Consider the following 21,250-nt stretch of genomic DNA (forward strand, 5'->3'; position numbering starts at 1 on the left):
TTGAACATAAGAAGTAAATTATATTAGAAGGTGAAAGTGCTATAGGAAAAAATAAGGAATGGTTGGGTGATTGGGAGTCTAAGGGCTTGGATAGCATAGGGATGAGGGTGTACAAATGGGTGGGAAGTGGGCTATGATTTTTTAAATGAGGTGCCCAGAGAGACATGTTGGGGAAGAATGTTCCAGGCAGAGGAACCATTGTAAGATTTTGCCACGTATGTTCAAGGAACAGCAAGGAAGGAAAGGAATGATTAAACCGGAGAGTCATAAGACATCAGAGAGGTAATGGATGGCCAGATCATGTGAAACCTGCTTTTAAGAGGTTTCTTCTTTATCTCTGGTTTTCAGCCATTTGACTGTGATATTCTTGTTTGTGAATTAAGGTTTTCTGAATTCTTCCGATCTGTTGGTCACTGTCTTTAAACAAGACTTGGAGAGTTGCTGGCCATTGTTTCTTCAACAGCTGTTTTTCTCTCTTTTCTCCTCTCCTTCTAGCACTTCACACATACCTGTAGATTTTTTTGACTGTGTCCCTTGTCTTTCTCATGCTCTGCTTTCTTTTTTTCCATTTGTTTTTTCCTTTATGTGCTTCAGTTTGTGTGTGGTTTTCGATTTTTAAAAAAATTTTAAATTTTATTTTAGTTTTTTTAGAGGCAGAGAGGAGTAGGGCTTAATCTCACAACCCTGAGATCATGACCTCAGCCAAAATCAAGAGTTGGATGCTTAACTGACTGAGCCACCCAGGCGCCCCTGTTTCACTTTTTAAAAAAATAATCTCTATCCTACTGTGGGGCTTGAATTCACGACCCCAAGATCAAGAGTCACATACTCTACTGACTGAGCCAGTCAGGTGCCCCCAGTTTGTATGTTTTCTGTTGGCCTTTCTTTGTGTTCAATAATTATGTCTTCGGGGCACCTGGGTGGCTCAGTCGTTAAGTGTCTGCCTTCGGCTCAGGTCATGATCCGGGGGTCCTGGGATCGAGCCCCGCATCGGGCTCCCTGCTCGGTGGTAAGCCTGCTTCTCCCTCTCCCACTCCCCCTGCTTGTATTCCCTCTCTCACTGTCTCTCTCTGTCAAATAAATAAATAGTCTTTAAAAAAAAAAATTATGTCTTCTAGATAAATAGGATTAAGGTGTTGAGTGTGCTTTTAAACCCAGCTAATAAATTGCTAATTTCAGATGCTGGATTTTGCAGTTCTCAAATGTCCATTTGATTCTTTTTTTAATTGATTATAACTGTTGAAATATTCCATGTTACCTATCTTGTGCATCTTTTTCTCTTTTTTTCTTTGACATATTCATCACAGTTATTTTGAAGTCCTTTTTCACTTTTGTTTGCTTTTATTGATTATTTTATCTTAGTTATTGGACACTTTCTCCTGTTTTGCACATCTAATAATTTTTATTACATGATAGAAATTGTGGATGATACATTATACAGAGTTCCTCTAAAAAACAAATTACTGCAGATCAACTTGATCCTATCAGAACTTGGGTTTAGGCTTTGCTGGGGTGGTCTGTTGCAGTTTCACATTTATTTCTAGAGTTCCTTATTCCTGTGTTTTACTTCTCCAGTATTGTCTTTATTCCTGGGCATGTAATCCTGGGGTCTTAACATGGGTAAGGCCAGACTCCAGCACTGCGTGACCTCTGACATCTCTGGCTGGCTCTAAGCCTCTCAGCAGCTGTTCTCTGCTAGGACTCCTTGAGTTGTGCCCTGGGCTTGTGCGGCTTTGGAGAGTAAGGAATGACCAGAGAAGCAGAAAGAGAACTAAAAATGGTTATCTTGGAAGGCAAGGGGCATGTGGATTAAGTGCTGATTGTATCCTGATACTGTTCAAAACTACGCCCTCTCCATGATAAGCTCATCGAATGTTCATCATGACTCTGTGTAGTGATAACGATCGTTATCCAGGTTAACAGATGAGAAATGAAGCTAAGTAATTTGGCATAAACAGAAAAATATTAGGTCTAGGTTTTGAACCTGTACAATCATCTGATCCCAGAACCCGTTCTGCATAGTAGGGTTAGTATGCATGAGAATAGCATGTGTGTTGCTGACAGGATAACTCCACTGTTTTCCATACTATTATCCTACCAGGACTCTGCTGACAGTCCTCGGTCATGCTTTCATCTTCCGTTATTTCACACAGTTCAGAGCTTTTTTCTGAAGAACGTTGGGTCTCAGGCATCATTGGAGAGTGCTCATTGCTGATGCCCTTGAATTCAAATCACTTTTTTATACTCCCTTCCATGACTGTTGATTTCCACATTTGAGTCATAATACCTTTAATCTTTCTAAGCAGCTGATGCGGCTTTATTGTGAGGCCTACTTGCATAATGGAAAGAATATAGGTGTTTGCAAGCCGTTCTGAATATATCCAGTAGGTTATATTGGGAAGGTACGTTGCAGTGATTATCTTTTAATACAGTAATAATTATTAAGAGAAGAAAAAGAAAGTTGTTATATGTACTTGGTACGAATGTTTTTCTTTTATCACGTAAGATAAACAGCAGTGTTCTGAGTAACTGTTGTTCAGTTTTCAGGTGACTAAACTAAGCTCAGAGGTTAAGTAACTTGCCACAGTCAGAAAGATAATAAGTAATAAACCTGGGGCACCTGGGTGGCTTAGTCAGTTAAGTGTCTGCCTTTGGCTCAGGTCATGATCCCAGGGTCCTGGGATCGAGCCCCACGTCGGGCTCTCTACTCAGCGGGGAGTCTGCTTCTCCCTCTCCCACTGCCGTTCCACCTGCTTGTGCACTCTCTCTCTCTCTCTCTGTCAAATAAATAAATTAATAAACAATCTTAAGAAAAGGTAATAAACCTAAGATTCAAACCAAGTCTATATGGCTCCAGAGCCTATATTATTTCAATCACATTTATGCAAAATTACCCATATTCCATGTTCCTACACGTTTTTTCCCCCTTAAGTGAAGTTTGTAACAACATTAACTTGAACGCACCTCTATCCCGTCCTATCTCCCTCTTTCTGGGTCTTTTCCTTCCCTTGTAACATTAGTTGTGTACTGAATGATTGCCCTGTTCTAAAGCTACATTTTTTTTTATTATAGAAAGTTTATAAAAAAAAAAAAAAAAAAAAAAAAAAAGAAAGTTTATAGATATCCTCCATATAACTTGTGGCATAGAATTTTGTCACTCATGATGTTTTGATTTGTGTGTAATATTGAATGTTGCAAGACCATTTCCCACAGTTTTTACTGGCAACCCTTATGGAGTCATGGGAGTACGCTGGGATTACATACTCAGCTGTATACTAATGAGTCCCACAATTCCATCAGTAATTATACAGATGGAAATAATTATGCATTCTCAAATCTCTTACATAAGACTTTTTAAGGAATTAAAGTACCAGACTTTCAAGAGATATTACTACATAAAATTACACATGAAGTTGCACCTTTTATTTCTATATAATCTTAAAAATGAAAAATTTTTATAATCTTAAAAATGGTTCTTTTCAAAGGAAAAATGTGCATTATCATAAAATGTACAGTTGGTACTTGTACTAATATGGAAGATTTAAGGGACACCTGGGTGGCTCAGTCGGTTAAGTGTCTGACTCTTGGTTTTTAGCTCAGGTCATGATCTCAGGGTTGTGACATTGAGCCCTGTGTTAGGCTCTGTGCTCAGTAGGGAGCCTGCTTGAGATTCTTTCTCTTCCTCTCCCTCTACCCCTCCCCCCAACCTTGTGCGGGCACACTCTCACTCTCTCTCTCTCTAAAAAAAAAGGAAGATTTAAAATATGTATCGGATATAAAAATACAAATAGTACCTAAGTGTTCAGAAGTTGACTAAGTGATACAATATTTTATCAAAATTTGGCTTAGAATTTTCTGTAACCTCTAGAAATATTAATTTGAAGTATATAAATTAAATTTTGTATTAAATATTTAAATGTATACTATTAAATACTACTTAAAATTATATTTTTCATTTTTTTTAAATATATATATATTTTTTAGTTTTAAGTAATCTCTAAACCCAATGTGGGGCTTGAATTTACAACCCTGAGATCAAGAGTCACATGTTCTACCAACTAAGTCAGCCAGACACCCCAAGTTTTTTCATTGTTTTAAAGCAAATCAAATGTCTTTGAACTCGTGTTCGCTTTGGCAGCATGTATACAGAAATTGGAGCGATACAGAGATTAGCATGACCCCTGCACAAGGATGACACGCAAATTTGTGAAGCGTTCCATATTTAAAAAAAAAAAAAGTCTTTGAACTCAACATTAGCATTAAGTTGGCAAGTAACATTTTAAAAGGTATACATTGTCCATTGATGAACTTCACAGATATGATGAGCAAAAGAATGTAAACACAATGAGGTTACATATTTTATGATTCTGTTTATATCTAAGTTCAGAAATGGTCAAAACTAATTTATTGTGATAGACATCAGGATAGTGGTTACTTTTGGGGGTGTGATACTGACAAGGAAGGGGCATGAGAGAACCTTCTGGAATGCAGGAGTCACCTGATCTTGATCTAGGTGATGGTTACACTAGGGTATAGAGATATAAAATTCAGGGGCTCCTGGGTGGCTCAGTTAAGTGTCTGACTCTGGCCCAGGTCATGATCTCAGGGTCCAGGGTTAGAGCCCCGCATCAGGCTCCCTGCTCAGTGGGGAGCCTGCTTGTCCCTCTCCCTCTGCCTCTCCTCCTGCTCCTGCTCTCTCTCTCTCAAATGAGTAAATAAAATCTTTAAAAAAAAAAAGAAATATAAAATTCAATACTTAGGATTTGCTTAGTTTATTGTATGTAAATGTTACCTGCATTTGAAAATAATTATAACTCTAAATTAAAAGCACTTAACAGTATACTGTTGTCAAAACCATGCCTTGAAATAAAGCAACATGAATCTTTACTTCAGGAGAATAGGAGGTAGAGTGACTTGGAGGCAAAAAGGATATTTAAATCCTAACCCTGCCTCTTACTCATTGTGTGACCCTGGACCAGTTTCTTTACTTTTGCGAAGTTACCTTGTGTGTATCTTACCTATTTGTAAAATGAGGATGGTGACTTCTATAGTATAAGATTTCTGGAAGTATTAAATATAGTATCTGTGAAGCTCCTGGCTGTAGTAGGTGCTCCATTCATGATGTTTATACATATTAAGTTACAAATTTTGGTTTTGAGATTTTCTTTCAAATTATCCTAAGAGGCTCTGTTGGGGTGAGAAGTAGGTAAACTGAAAATTCTTGGGTTAAGGAAAAGAAAAAAAAAGCAAATTCTATTAACATGGAATTCTATTAGATATAGATATAGATTTCTATTAAATATAGAATTCTATTAGATTCCATTCTATTAGAATAGGTGTAGAATTCTATTAACATTGAAAGAGGAGAAGCAGACCCCTCCAATGAAAGCATTTGTACAAGAAATGTCAGAACTGCTATAGGCTCTTTTTAGTACTAGCTAGGGATAGACCCTTCAGTGATAACATAGACAAATGTGAGTGCAATAAACCACCTTTAGAAACAGTATTTCTGACAATAACAACTTTACAAACTGCCTTTCATTCCTTTGTTAAAACTGAGTAATGGCACAATGCTAACTGTAATTAATACCACACACAGAGAAACTCAGAAACTTCAATAAATCCAGTGATCAAAAAAATTTCTATTTTAAAATTACATAACGAATTAAGAAGAGAAAGTTAATTAGAAAAGCATATTCCATGACACTGAACTTTTATTTAAATTATAAATTTGCATGTTTACATTACAAATACAAGTTTTTGTGTAATTGACTATGACCTTATTTATTCCACTTTTTATTTTTATTTTAATCTAGTCACAAATTTATTTGTGGAACATATTTTCTTTAATCTGTCAAAGAGTTTTTTCCTTGAGAAATCATGGTAACGTGGGGAACAATGACCTAAATGACCAATATAGGAAATGAATTGGCCCTGAGGAAATGCCAGGACCAGGTGAGGTTAGGAAAGATGGTCTCCTAAAGGATGAAAGTGACGTCCCTTAGCAGAGGATATTACAGCATGTCCGCAAAGTCAGGAAACACAAGATAAACTGGCCTTTACACATGTTATTTACACTTTCACATAGTATACTCCGTCTGTGTTCTAGTGAAGCCCTCTAAAGCAAGAGGTCCAATTGTTATTCTGGAAAAAAAAATATAATTAACACACCATAGAGTGTCCAGAACATCTGGTAACACAGGAAGAATAGTGTATTTATTATGCGTCACCCAAAAGCATACCGAACATACTATTTGGAAACACAACTGAACAGTTATACACTGTTTAAAAAGAAGTTTCTCCTATGTTTCTGCCTTTGCAACACTTGGGACTGCCAGCTGAACAAGGCAGGTGCACTGCTGGTGGACGGTGACAAGACTTACTGAGACAAGTGTTTCTTATAAATAACTTGGAAACGCTTCTGGAACCCATTTCTTGGCAATGAAAACTATGTTTCAGATCCTCTTAAGTGATTTGATTTATACATGGGAAGTCCTCAATCGGCAGTTCCAGAAATACTTAATACTGCTCTGCCCCTGTTGGTAAAGTTCCGAGGATGTCCTACAGAAACTGAAAATCCCAGAGGAAAGAAGCTCCGTGGGTGGGCGGGGGGGGTGGTGTGTGTGTGCCGTCTCTGCATGGTCACGATCATTTAATACAGGGGTTTGCGCTGTGGAACTGTTGGAACACATTGGTTACAACTGAAATGGCCCCCGGGAGATAGACTGGAGACAAAACAGGAATCCACAAAACAGCTCCCTTATTGGTTTGGACAGGCACCAACCAGTCAACTTCTCTGTATTTTTCCAGTCATACGACCTTCCTCTTTTCCTGTGAGCCCCTTGTCATGTGCATTTTGCCCACACGTGGGACAAGCCTGTAGTCCGAAAGTCCATCGTGTTCTTTCCAGCTGTAAACCGACTACAGAGCGGACTACACACACCATGGAATTGAACTTGAAGTAGTATTGTTGCTCTTTTTGTTCAATGCTGCATTGAGTAGCAAAAAGATTTTGAGGGAGTTTCAATGCTGACCCCACCATTATGCATGAAGCTCATGAATCCACAGGTACACTTAGCACTGTCAGTAGACTGAATAATAACATGTCTTCCATATCTATCTACTATTTTTATATGTAGTGAATATGATTAGTTAATGCAAATTCACAGTATTCTTCAAAGTATGTATTTCCTTGGTTTATACCAAAGGTTCAATTAGAATATATAAGGCTGCCACTGTTTTTGGCTGTTAAAAAGGAATTCTTGGCCTGGGAATGGTTGGGAACCACTGATAAAACGATCAGCCTCATTGTGCTGTAAATTCTGTAAAATTCTATGAAAGTCTTTTCTACAACGTAGTGATAATTTTGTCTCTACTTTTTAAATGCTTTTTTGAGGTATAATTTACATACCATAAAATTCACCCATTTTAAGTGTAAGATTTATGATTTGGTAAATTTACAGCATTGTGCAATTATCACCACAATCCAGTTTTAGTACATTGCTATCACCTCGAAAAGATCTGTCATGGCCAGTTTTAGTCATTCCCCAATCCCGCCCCCAGCCTCAGGCAACTAATCTCCTTTCTGTGTCTATAAAGTTGTCTGTTATGAACCTTCCACAGAAGTGAAATCATAAAATAGGTGGTCGTTAAGTCTGGCTTCTTTCATTTAACATAACATTTTTGACATATATCCATGTTGTAACATGTATCAGGAGTTCATCATTCTCTCTCTCTTTTTTTTTTTTGCTGAATAGCACCCCATTGTATGGACATAAGAATTTTGTTTACTCATTCAATTCTACTTTATAGCTATTATGAATAATTGTGTTGTGAACATTTGTGTGTATTCACGTGAACAAATGTTTTCATTTTTCTTGGGTATACACATACCTAGGAAAGAGCTTTCTGGATCATATGATAAATTTATATTTAGTTTTTGAGAAACTACCTGGGTTACATTAGAATCACCTGTGATGTGTATTTAAAATACTGATCTTCTAGCCCCTTAGCCAAAGCTCTCCTGCCATGTTGAGATAGTTCATGGAGCCAGGAAGGTGGCCCAACATGGCTCAGCAGGCCAACGTCCAAGCTTTGGGTGCATTGTGTCATTGCATTGTGTTTAGCCCATCTGGGAGGATGGGCTCATCCCTCTCGACAGCCTGGTACTACAGATCCTTAGGCACAGAGCTGTCTGAACCTTAGGTGTGGCAGGGACGAGCCAGCCATATTTGGAAACATTCTTTAGTAAGGGGCAAATATGGGTGAGATTTAGGAGCCATAGGGAAACACAGCGAGACGGATTAATCTTGTGCTCTGACAGAGGTGTGGGAGAGACAAACTACTGGCCAAGAGGTCTCCTGACTCCTGACCAGGTGACTTGAGACCACATGGCCCATCTGGGTTGAAGCAGCTCAGCCTTTAGAGGGCGGTTGAAGGAGGGGAGGAGTGAGAGGACAAATGCATTGTTTCCCGAGCAGAGGTCAGAGTTCAAGCTGACTCTGTTTCCCGTCCCTGCTGGCTTCTCAAGTCCTGGTTCTGTAATATGTGATCTGCTCACTTCCTCGGAATGCCTAAGTTCTTGCAAATAGGTTTGTGGCAAAGAGTTACTCTCACCCACCCCTTAAACATCTTGTTTTGTTTTCTGTGGGAGGGAAGTAGCCTGTCTTTTCACGTAACTTCAGATGATGTAACATTCAGAGATACCCAATTATACCGCTATCAGATGAGAGGAAAAGTGACTGTGAGGCTCCATTCTGATTATAGCTTTGTCCCTAACTGGCTCTACAACTCCAGCAAATTACTTCACATGCCCAGCCTGATGTTTCTTCTTGTGTGAAATGACAGTGTCGGTCTGCATTATTGGTTCTCATCATGTGGTCCCAGGACCAGTGGCATCGGCTTCACCTGGGAACTTGTTAGAGATGCGAATTTTGGGGCACCACCCAGAAACACTAAAATACACTCGGGTGGGGTCCAGCAATCTGTGTTTGAACAAGCCCTCCAGGGGATGATGATGTTCAGCAAAAACTGTTCTAGATTGGTAGTTCTCAGCCCTGGCTGCACATTAAAATCGCCAAGACAGCTTTTATAACTTACCAGTCCTGGGCTCTCACCTTCAAAGATTCTGATTTAAATGATTTCTAGGGGGGCCTGGACGTTGTTATGTGGTTTTAATGGACATCTAGATGCTATTGGAGGTCTATTACAACTAAAAGTTACTTTGTAAATCTAAACGCGCACATCCAGACCTATAGCCTTCTTAGGCCACTAGGTGTTGCTATCATAGAGAAAGAAAGGCATTTTCAAAACTGCCGCTGGATATGCATAGAGGAGGAAAGTGTATCTCTTAATTTCTGGTAAGAGGTTATTCTGTGATTTATATCTGAGTACAATTTGTTAAATATTTATATGCAGTTTGTTCAGTCTTATTCAAAGGAATGAAATGCCCATCAGTGATAGAATGAATAAATACATTGTGGTGTATACATACCATAGAATATTCCTCAACGGTGAAAGTAAATAATCTAGTGATACACACGGCAATACTGCTGAATCTCACAGTGGTGAGCAAAAAATAAACTGGACACAAAATAGAAATACTGTATGATTCCATTTAAATGAAAAAAAAAAAAAAGCAGGCAAAATTAATCTGTGTTGATAGAGGTCAGAATAGTGGATACCCTTAGAGGTAGGACTAAACGTGAACAGCAGGGAACCTTTGAGAGTGCTGGAAATGTTCTACTTTTTGATCTGGTGAGAGTTATGTGCATATATGCACATATATGTATATTGAGCTATACTCTTGAGATTGCACTTTATGTCTGTTATTCCTCAATAATAAAGACTTACAAAAATTGAAATGTAATCTTCAAGGGGAATAATTGTCATACTAGCCCAGTGTCACTCAGTAATCTATTATTTTATTTTGCCACCTGTGGTCCTGAGAGGTGAACATAGCACTTTGATTTCATGTTGATACTAAGTTAACATGTGTGTATCAATATATATGGCCCCAGGGTGAGAAGGTAATGACATGCTCTCTATATTTAAACCCTTCTTTGTTTTGACTCTTTGTATGTGTCCAGGCACACGTTCTGCAGCAATACACTTGGGTGATTAATTTTCTTATGGCAACCCTCTGCTCTCTCTTCCTTACTCTTCAAATTCTGTAATACAATGTAATAAAATTGCTACTTCTTTATTATCTGCAGAAAAAGCCCTCTACACCTCTCCTGTCACTGATAGGAGGTCAGATCCTTCCTAACAAATCAAAGTGAGGTAAAAAGAATCAGTCTGTAGCAGAGGAAAACAAATCCTTGCAAACTGTACTAAGCCATTGACGGTCAAAACAAGGCATACTGGGAGGGCATTCAGGAAAGAAAAATGTGTTGGGGAAATGAAAATCAGAGTCACTTAGCAGAATGCACAAAAACCCATTGGAAAGGAAGCCTTAACATAATAGATGGGAAATTACCATCCATTACTCAGCTATTACTTTAAAGCCACAAGCTGGGTGTTCTGATTTCATCTAATCAAAAGCACGGGCTGGGCTGCCTGACGCCTACCTATGAAATCATTGAAGGAGAGCTGAAATCTTTGTTCAGCTGGGAGTATATTAAATGCTGTCAGAGTTTCACCTGATCCAGTCATTTTGTGATGCTGTGCTCTGTTCCCCTGTGTACCAATCACTCTGGAATTGGGTACGATACATAAGGGCATATTTTTCCTTAACATAGTTGTTTTTTTTAATCATGCTTTGTAACTTGGTTTATGGACGTGTTATGGCATGCCTATGAACATTGAGGTACTTTCATTCATTCAGTCATGCCAAACTGTCCCAGGTGCTATGGGAGGATCCATGGAAGGATAAGGCAGTCTCTGCCCCAAGAGGTTTACAATCTACGTGGAGGGACCAAACATAAACACACACAAGTTAATTTTTTAAAACCATAGTACATCTTCCATTTGTCCCTCTAGATTCACTCTCCATCCTGTTGCACCCTGTTTTGTGACCCGGGAGGCTGACTGTAGGGGTTACATCCATGGGTGTCCTTGCCTTTTGCTTCCAATTGGAGTCGTGTAATGGGAATCCCTGAAAGAGGAGTCCAGATTATTCCCCCGGCTTCCTTCCTGTGGGGTCACCATGGGCAGGCTGAGGATACGTAAAGATAGTCCAATGATTCTGTACATACAGACCTTTCTTCTAGTTCCAGAAGGACATCCTTAATGCTCCTTCAAGTCTAGAGGTGGTAATGATGTCATGCTCTTTCTAGCCTTAGGCTACCGTACCATGCTTTGTGGATTCCCTATACCCTACTCAGTTCCTTGTAAATAGTCTCTTCTTATTTAATTTACTTATTTTAAGATTTTATTTATTTATTTATTTGAGACAGAGAGGAGAGAGAGCAATGGAGGGGTGAGGCAGAGGGAGAGGGAGAAGCAGGCTCCCCGCTGAGCAGGGAGTCTGACGTGGGGTTTGATCCCAGAGATCTGGGATCATGACCTGAGCCAAAGGCAGACACCCAACCAGCGGAGCCACCCAAGTGCCCCCTGAATAGTCTCTTTTTAAAACACTCCTTAAACTAGTCAATTTTATTTATTTATTTATTTATTTTTAAGTAAATTCAACATCCAGTGTGGGGCTCGAACTCATGACCCCGAGATCAACAGTCACATACTCAATGGACTGAGCCAGCCAGGCACCCCTAAACTATCCAATATTAGCATGTCATCTTTTTCTTTCTGGGATCTTGACTGACATAAAAATTGCTATCACAAGTGGCCCCAGAAAATAGACATTTAGAATGGGATTCTGAGGTTGGGTTGCCCATCTATTTGAAAAGCATAGACTTATTTGCCAGTGGAAAATGGGACACATAATCCCTGGAATATAGCAGCATTATGATTATTCAGATTATCCCCATGTGGGCAGGAGGAGGACAGATCAAGTAGTCGTGGCATTTAGTCATTTTGGTGGTAATAATGATTATATAGATCATGGAGCCACCTGGCTTCCTTTAACGGTCCCAGAGTGTGTACAAAGGATAAATGAAACTGTGAGTTTCCAACTTAAGTGGATAATCAGAAAGCCTGGGCGGAAGCTTTTGCAGGAAAAGAGCACATCTCCTATAGTCACAGAGCAGATGACACTGTGGGTACCATTATAGAAAAAGTCAAGTGAAAACTCTCCCTTCAAGATAGTAAGCCAAATGCAATTCCCTGTCCCGGGAGGAATTCTAGAGGTCGGTGCCACCATCAAACACTTGAAAGCTGCAGTGGTACGATTCTGTCACATCCCCATTCCAGTTGCTTCTTTGGCTAGTACAAAAGTCAGATGGGTTACGGAGATGATTATATATTATGGCAAAATTAAACAGATGGTAATGCCAATCATAACTATGGCCTCGCTGCAGTATCATTACTAAAACAAATCAGTATAGCCTCATGTATCCATTTATAGCTATTGACCTGGCAAATGCTTTTTTTCCATCCTCATCATTAATAACAATGTGAAGCATTTTGAAGCTGTTTGCCTTTGCCAGGCAGGGCAACAATATACCTTTACTGATTTGCCTCTAGGCCTTGTGAACTCTCCTGCAGTCTGTTGTAATAGGGCCCAAAGGGACTTCGATCATCTTGATAGTCTACATAGCCTCAGTCTGATCCACTGGAATGATGACATGATGCTAATTGGAACTGGGGAACAGGAAGTAGCAAGTACCCTACATGCTTTAGTAAGTCACATTTATGCCAGAAGGTAGGTGAGAAAGTCTATGAGAGTTCAGGGCCCTGCCGCATGTGTGATGTTTTGATGAGTGCAATAGTCTGAGGCATGGCTCGTTTTTTAAAATTTTTTTTAAAGATTTTATTTATTCATTTGAGACACAGAGATACAGAGAGAGAGAGAGCATGAGCAGTGGGAGAGGGAGAGGAAGAAGCAGACTCTCCGCTGAGTCAGGAGCCCGACGCGGCGCTCGATCCCAGGACCCTGGGATCATGACCTGAGCCGAAGGCAGACGGTTAACCATCTGAGCCACCCAGGCGCCCCTGAGGCATGGCTCTTTAAAGTGAGACACAGGTTGCTTCATTGCCTTCACCACTACAGAAGGCACAATGTACGTTGGGTTTCTGGATTTTGGCAGCAACGTATGCCACACTTGAGCATGACGTTCCAACCTGTTTACCTAGTACGTTGTGAAGCTGATAGTTTTGAGTAGGATCCAGAGCAAGAAACCGTTCTGAAGCAGGTACGGGCTGAGGTGCCAGTTGCCTGCCACTTGAGCCGTATGGCCCAGCAGACCCAATGATACCCAACATATCTGTGACCAAGAGAATATATTCTAGAACCTCTAGCAATCCCCAGTAGGAAACTCACGACCTGCTGGCAATTATTACCGTTTGAGAGCAGCTCTGGCTTGCTCCTGTGGCGTGGTAGAGCCTGAAAGCCTTACCATGGACCGTCATATATGTGTGTGACCCACCTACCCAACGTGGATGGGAGCCTCCACTAACCATAAAGCAATGTGTGTGTAGCAGCCTTCCATTATAAATGGAAATAAGATCTATGCAGTCAGTCCCACGCAGATCCAAGGGTCAAGAGAACTGCCAAGCGGATGACTCAAGCCTCCCCCATTGCCTGGTCCTCCGTTTCACTGCCCTTCCTCACTGCATATACATGGCTTCAGGGGAAGAGTTTGATGACCACTTGATGAAGGAGTATGGGCCTCGTATACTGTGGGATCTTCTAATATGCTCGCATCTGTAGCCTCTGGCATACAGCTTCATGTGAGGATGGCCCTAAAAGGTCGTGGAGAAGGGAAATCCTCCCAGTGGCAGAACTTTGAATGGTACATCTGGTTGTCACTTTGTGTGAAAGAAGAGACTGTTCGGATCTCAGGTGATTCACAAACAGTAGTAAACAGACTATCCAGCTTATTAGGGACTTGGGGAAAACAATATAGGAAAACTGGTATCATGAAGGCAATGAAGGAGAAGTATGTTAAGGGATGTTTCAGAGCAGACACAGAGTGTATATTACAGAGGATGCTCTTAATAGATGAGTCGACAAGATAACCTGTCCTGTGGATACCAGTTGATTTCTTTCTTCAGTTACTCTGATGCTTTCTCAGTGAGCCTACCTACATACAGAGGGGCCAGAGTGGCAGGGACAGAACTAGGTGTAAACTGAACAGGATGGACTTGCCCTTATTTGGCCGCCATTGCCGCTAAGAGCCCCACCTGCCCACAGCAAAAGCCAACACTGAGCTTCTGATATGGACATTTGTATAAAACAAGGAAAAAAATAATTAAAACAACATGAGCACAGGGTGATATATGGAAGTATTGAATTACTATATTGTACACCTGAAGCTAGTATAATACTGTATGTTAACTAACTGGAATTAAAATAAAAACTTCAAAAAAATTTAAAAAGTAAACATGAGGAACTAAAAAAAAAACCCACCACAATAGTAAGTAAGTAATTCAATGGCTTATCCTTCTCTCATTTTCTCTTTCACTTCTATTGTTCAGACCAGGGCTTAGAGGGAATCACAGCTTAGAGGGTTCAGTATTTAGCTTCAGAAGTCCAAAAGGTGACACTCAGGACTCAGGAGTCTCAGGCTTAGGATTTCTATTAAAAAAAAAAATCAGGGCATAGAGCTAATATGAGCATTAATTCAGCTATGTCTATTCACTTGCCTTTGTGTTCTAAATGTCTGACCCATAAACTTTTAAAATAATATATTTATTAAACATCCACTAGAATGACTAAAATTAAAAAGACTAACTATACCCAGTATTGGCAACAATGAGGAGCTACTAGGCTGGCTCATACATGTTGGTGGGAATGTAAACGGGACAACCACTTTGGAAAAACTTTGGCAATTTCTTGGAAAGGTGAACGTATACTCTATGGCTCAGTCTTTTCATTCCTAGTCTTTACCCAAGAGAAATGGAAGTATATGTCCACACAAAGTTGTTCATGGTGACTTTATTTAGAGAGCCTAACACTGGGAAAAAACTAAAATGTCCATCAACAGGTGTAAAGATAAACTGTAGTATTCCCATGCAATTGAATACTACTCAGCATTAAAAAGGAATGAACTATTGATTCATGTGATGATATAGATGAATCTCAGAATGAAAGGAGTGACATAAAAAAGTACATGCTGTATGATTTCATTTATATACAGTTTTTAGAAAATGCAAACTAATCTACAGTGACAGAAAGCAGATTAGTGATTGCCTGGAACAGGAGGGGACCTGGGAAGTTTGGGAGGATGGATCACAAAGCAGCACAAGGAAAGTTTTGGTGGTGATGGGTATGCCTATTATCTTGATCATGGTGATTGTTTCATGGGTTTGTATATAAGTCTACACTCACCAAATTGTACATTTTAAATATATGCAATTTGTGGTATGCCTATTACAGCTCAGTGAAGTTTATTTGTATTTATATATTTCTGCTTATAACCCAATCTAAGAAGAAAGATTGTCTGGGTTTGACTAAGCATCTAGTAGAGGACTTTCTTTTTTTTTTTTTTTCAAGATTTTTTATTTATGGGGCGCCTGGGTGGCTCAGTCGTTGGGCGTCTGCCTTCGGCTCAGGTCATGATCCAGGGTCCTGGGATCGAGCCCCGCATCGGGCTCCCTGCTCGGCGGAGAGTCTGCTTCTTCCTCTCCCACTTCCCCTGCTTGTGTTCCCTCTCTCGCTGTGTCTCTCTCTGTCAAATAAATAAAATCTTTAAAAAAAAAAAAAGATTTTTTATTTATTTGCTAGAGAGAGAGAACGAGCGCAGATGAGAGAGCGAGTGAGAGTACAAGCAGGGGGAGTGGCAGGCAGAGGGAGAAGCAGGCTTCCCGCTGAGCAGGGAGCCTGATGCGAGGCTCAATCCCAGGACCCTGGGATCATGACCTGAGCTGAAGGCAGACGCTTAACCAACTGAGCCACCCAGGCGTCCCTAGTAGAGGACTTTCAACAGAGAAACAGATCACTGAAAGCTTGCACAGTTAGGAAGAAGTGAGAAGGGAAAGGAAGGAAGGGTGCTGTGTGCCAAGTACCTTTCTAGGGTTTTCTGTTTTTTGTTTTGTACTTCCTCCCATGTAAGCCTCATGTCAGTCCTAAAAGAGAGGTGATATTATCCTTTTTAATTTTTTAATTTTTAAAGATTTTATTCATTTATTTGAGAGAGACAGAGAGAGCAACAGAGAGCATGAGCGGGGAGGAGAGGGAGAAGCAGGTTCCCCACTGAGCAGGGGAGGGGAGCCAGCCAGGCGCCCCTAGAAGAAAGGAAATGAGCTCAGAGAGGAAAAGTAACCTAAGGCCATCTAAATCTACTTCGTGTTCTTCTGCCTATACCATGCTGTCTCCCTCAAGCCAGAGTTAAATGGGCCTCCTATGACAGATATAAATCAAAGTAAAGATTTGGGGAAGGAGATTGCAAAAGGAGAGAAGCAACTCCAACAATGGTGAAAGGAACAACTATGCTCAAGAACTAGTGGGCAAGCCAGCTTGACCAAGGAAAGGCATTTGTGTGGGAAAGCAGAGTCAAAAAGACTCTGACTGGTGAACAGTCAGATTTTTGAAGGCCCTGAACTCCAGAACAGAAAGTTAGGGCTTCGTCCCATAGACTGTGGATCTTGGCGAATAGCAGGACTGACTTAGCCATTAGGCAGTGGGCACAGTGCCTAGGACCCATGATACATTCAGGGGTCCACAAAAATGTTTTAGTTTTAATTTATCTCAAAATGAAAAAGAAAGAATATATAAAGTGAATCCAGGTTGGACTATATACATCATCTTTGTAATCATGCAGTTGTAAAGTATATGTATATATTTAATATGGTTATATATATTTTTTCTGATGGAGAAAGAGAACCATGAAGGCAAAGTGCCTAAGGCCCTCGATGTCACATGTGGTCCTGGATATGAGTAGGAGGATTCAGGAATGACTTCAAAGTTTGGAAACTGAAAAGTTTACACCAAAAGGATAACCTTGTCATTGACTGAGATGGTGAAATCAGGAAGAGCAGTTGAGGGGAAATACTGATGTTCTGCTGAGTTAGAGACTGATGCAGAAATTCTGGAATGTACTGATAAGGATTTTGATCAGGGTGGTGGCTTCTTCGGGAAGAGGAGGGTTCCTTTGAGTTGAGGTCTAACTGGGATTGAGAAGAGAGTTGAATATGAGAAACCACCTCGGGAATTTCCCATCCCGCCAACTGCTGGATGTTCCCAGGCTTCCTCTCATTGCCGTGACGGGAAGAAAGAGGTTGAGAGGTGGCTCTCACTGAAGCCAATACTGCTTCATGGCCTCCCAAGGTCATTAACTCGAGCCTCTCTTGTGTCCCTCACCCCCCCTCGTTCTCTGTGGCCCTACACACTTTATGTACGTTACAGTTTCATTTATAGAGTATTTTAATTTAACTGTAATGTAAAGAACACATAGTCATAATAATATTGGCAATCACAATTTTTATTTGTAAGACCTTTCAGATGCAAAAGTAGTTTCTAGTAAGTGTTTTATAGGATATAGCCCTCAAGAGATAGGAGAGGCAGATGATTTGATTTCCCAACCCACAGATGAAAGAGCTTATCAGAGCTTTGTCAGATCACATCCCGGGGTGCCTGGGTGGCTCAGTTGGTTGAGCGACCAACTCTTGATTTTAGCTTGGGTCGTGATCTCGGGGTCGTGAGATGGAGCCCTGTGTCGGGCTCCATGCTCAGTGCCGAGTCTGCTTGAGTTTCTCTCCCTCTCCCTCTGCTCCTCCCCTTGCTCTGTCTCTTGAATGAATGAATAAATAAAAAAGAAATAAAATCTTAAAGATTATATCCCTTGACTCCCAGTTCTCTTTCAACCCCTCCACTAGCTGTCAGCTTAGATTTAGTTTAAAGGAAGTCAGAGTCTTCATCACTTTGCAGGTTACAATTCAATTTTATAATACCAAAAACTTTTTTTTTTTTTAATTTATTTAAGTAATCTCTACAGCCAATGTGGAGCTTAACATCATGACCCCAAGATCAAGAGTTGCATCTTCTTCTGACTGAGCCAGCCAGGCTCCTCCCAAAACTTCTTTATGGACAACCTTGCCCATCTGTCTTGGAGTTGCCTTCTACCCTTGATAAAAGCCCTTGTTCTAGAGTGTGCTCAGAAGCCACTGTATCTCTTGCTTCTCCCCCTTCTTTATTCTTTCTGTTCTATCTATCCTGCTCTCTTTGGCTTTGCTCTGTTTCCACTCTTCCTTTCTTCCTCTCTCCACTGCCCCTCACTCCCCTCCTCCTTTCCCCCTTCCTTCCTCCCTTTTGTGTTCACACATGACATTATTTTGTCAATATTTGTCTTAGCTTCATCATCATTCTATCTCCTGCATCTGCATTTAAACAGCTACAATGTCATCAAATAGCCCTCCTATACTTCCTTCATGCTTACAAAATAAACTTGCATTTCCAGTGTAAACCCATAAACCTTTTACATGTATATGTTCAAACAATCCAGTTAGAAAATGGGCAAAGGTGGGGACGCCTGGCTGGCTCAGCCGAAGGAGCATGTGACTCTTGATCTCAGGGTTGTAAATTCAAGCCCCACATGGGGTGGAGAGATTACTTAAAAATAAAATCTTTTAAAAAATGAGCAAAGGACATGAAGAGACATGTCACTGAAGAGGATATCTGGATGGCAAATAAACACAGGCAAAGATGTTCAACATCATTAGCCATTAGGGAAATGCAAATGAAAACCCTAGTAGGATATCACCGTGCATCTGTTACAACTGTTAAAAGGTAGTGAGAGTACTAAATGCTGGCAATGGTTAGGAGAAACTGGATCTCTCACACATTGCTGGTGGGAAGGTAAAATGATACCCACTCTGGAAAATAGTTTCTTAAAGTACTAAACACACACTTAGTGTATGAGTTATAATCATACACCTGGGCATTTATCCCAGAGAAATGAAAATTCATGTCCACACAAAACTCTGTACGCAAATGTTCACAGAAGTTTTATTTTAATTTAAAAAAAAATTTTTTTTTTTTAAGACTTTATTTATTTGCGAGAGAGACAATGAGAGACAGAGAGCATGAGAGGGAGGAGGGTCAGAGGGAGAAGCAGACTCCCCGCTGAGCAGGGAGCCCGATGCGGGACTCGATCCCGGGACTCCAGGATCATGACCTGAGCCGAAGGCAGTCACTTAACCAACTGAGCCACCCAGGCGCCCAGAAGTTTTATTTTTTATAGCCTCAAACTGCAAACAATCAAAATGTCCCTTGATAAGGGAATGATTAAATAAACTTGGTACATTGATACCAGGAAATACTACTCCACAATAAAAAAGGAACTTACTGTTGGTACAACAACTTAATGGATCTCAAAGGCATTGTGCTAAATGAAAAAAAGTGAATCTTAAAAGGTCACATGTTATACAATTCCATTGATACGACATTCTCAAAATGACAAAATTATAGAGATGGGAAACAGATTAGTGACTGCCAGGGGTTAGGGATGTGGTGGGGAGAAATGGTGGGTGTAATGGTGAAGGAGTAGCATAAGGGAGAGCCTTGTGATGATGGGATAGTTTTGTATCCTGATTACAGTAGGGTTACATGATATTTTCAAATTGCTTCAAGAATAATAAAACTATGCCATTGTATAGTATAGGGGTCCTTGGGTCGCTCAGTCAGTTGAATCACCAACTTGATTTGGCTCAGGTCATGGATCTCCGGGGCATGGGATCATGGGCCTGCTTTGGGCTCTGCGCTCAGCATGGAGTCTGCTTAAAAGACTCTCTCCCTCTGTCCCTCTGCCCTCCCACTCGCACTCGCGCACTCTTTCAAATAAATAAGTAATTTTTTTTTTTTAAAGAACTATGCCATTATATAGTACCAATGTCAGTTTCCTGACTTTGTTATTGTCCTATATTATACTATAGTTACATAAGATGTAATTATTGGGGAAGACTGGGTGAAGGCCACAGGGGATCTTGATTCCATTATTTCTACTATTTTTGCAAGTTTCTGTGAATCTATAATTATTTTAAAATAAAAGTTTAAAAAAGCAAGGGCGCCTGGGTGGCTCAGATGGTTAAGCGTCTGCCTTCAGCTCAGGTCATGATCCCAGGGTCCTGGGATCGAGTCCCGCATCGGGCTCCCTGCTCCTTGGGAGCCTGCTTCTCCCTCTGCCTCTCTCTCTCTCTCTCTGTCTCTCATGAATAAATAAATAAAATTAAAAAAAAAAGTTTAAAAAAGCATATGTTAAAATTTTTAAATATGCCGTAGATTCGTATGCTTCAGAAACCAAAAAGTAATAAAGCAGTGTACAATGAAAAAAAAAATCTCCATTTTTGTCCCTCAAATCCATCAGCTCAATATCTGTGTCAGTCTTGGATCCAGCATGAAATAGATGGCAAGCTCAAGTTGGGTAGCCGAGAAGATGCTGATGGAGGGACTATTTACAGAGTTTTGTGCATGGTTAAGGAAAACCAACCAAGGATGATCAAGCATGCCAGGGCTAGCAGAAGCAGGGTTGTGGGGGAAACATGTGATTGCTAGGGCTCAAGGTACAAAGTAGGGAACAGTTACTGGAACTGGAGGGGGTTTTAGGAAGTGTTGCCCACTAGTAGCTGTCACTGGAAAATAAATACCACCCATCACACTCTTCTGTCCTCTGTTCTCCTGGTCTACCTCCCTTTTGCCAAATCCAGCCCAAAGTGAGAGGGCATCCCTAAAGCATAATATTCAGCCTGCTGGGCAAGAGGGAGGGGGGGAAGGTTGAAGATTAGAGGTGGAGGAACAAAATCAAGAATATCCAGCACAGTATTCTTCTAGAACTTTTTTATTTGCCCTCAAAAGTAGTAGATTCTTATTCTCTTCCCTTTTATATTCAGGAGGTATTATATTATATTGTCATTATGTGTAACATATATATAATTATATAATACTATTATATTATACACATTGTTCTGCAACATGCTTTCTCCCCCACTCACCATATCTTAGAGATATTTTCAAATTGCTTCAAGAATAATTCCCCATTGATCTTTGCAACTGTATAGTATTTTACTATATGCAGTGGTATTATTATAATAGTCCCCTGTGTTAGGCGAACGTGATAACTGCTATATAATAGTCCCCTGTGATTGATATTTGGGTCCAATCTTTTGCTGTCACAATAATACAATGAATAACTCTGTATACTATGTATGTAGTATGTACTAATAGGTGCAGGATAAATGCCGAGAAATGGAATTGCTG

General features: G+C 40.3%; 1 protein-coding gene and 1 non-coding gene across 3 annotated transcripts in view; both read left to right on the forward strand.

Annotated features, from left to right (window-relative positions):
- CUNH9orf85 (chromosome unknown C9orf85 homolog) overlaps positions 1-21,250 on the forward strand; it is a 137,337-nt gene that overhangs the window by 77,852 nt on the left and 38,235 nt on the right. The gene's annotated exons all lie outside the window — the stretch shown is intronic.
- LOC123850304 (U6 spliceosomal RNA) lies at positions 4,123-4,226 on the forward strand. The gene has a single exon (XR_006792271.1). It is a non-coding gene; the product is annotated as a U6 spliceosomal RNA (small nuclear RNA).

This window comes from Mirounga angustirostris, unplaced genomic scaffold (assembly GCF_029215605.1).
Source record: "Mirounga angustirostris isolate CCGP_5_RB_7025 unplaced genomic scaffold, mMirAng1.0.hap1 SCAF_15, whole genome shotgun sequence".
NCBI classification, from domain to species: Eukaryota; Metazoa; Chordata; class Mammalia; order Carnivora; family Phocidae; genus Mirounga; species Mirounga angustirostris.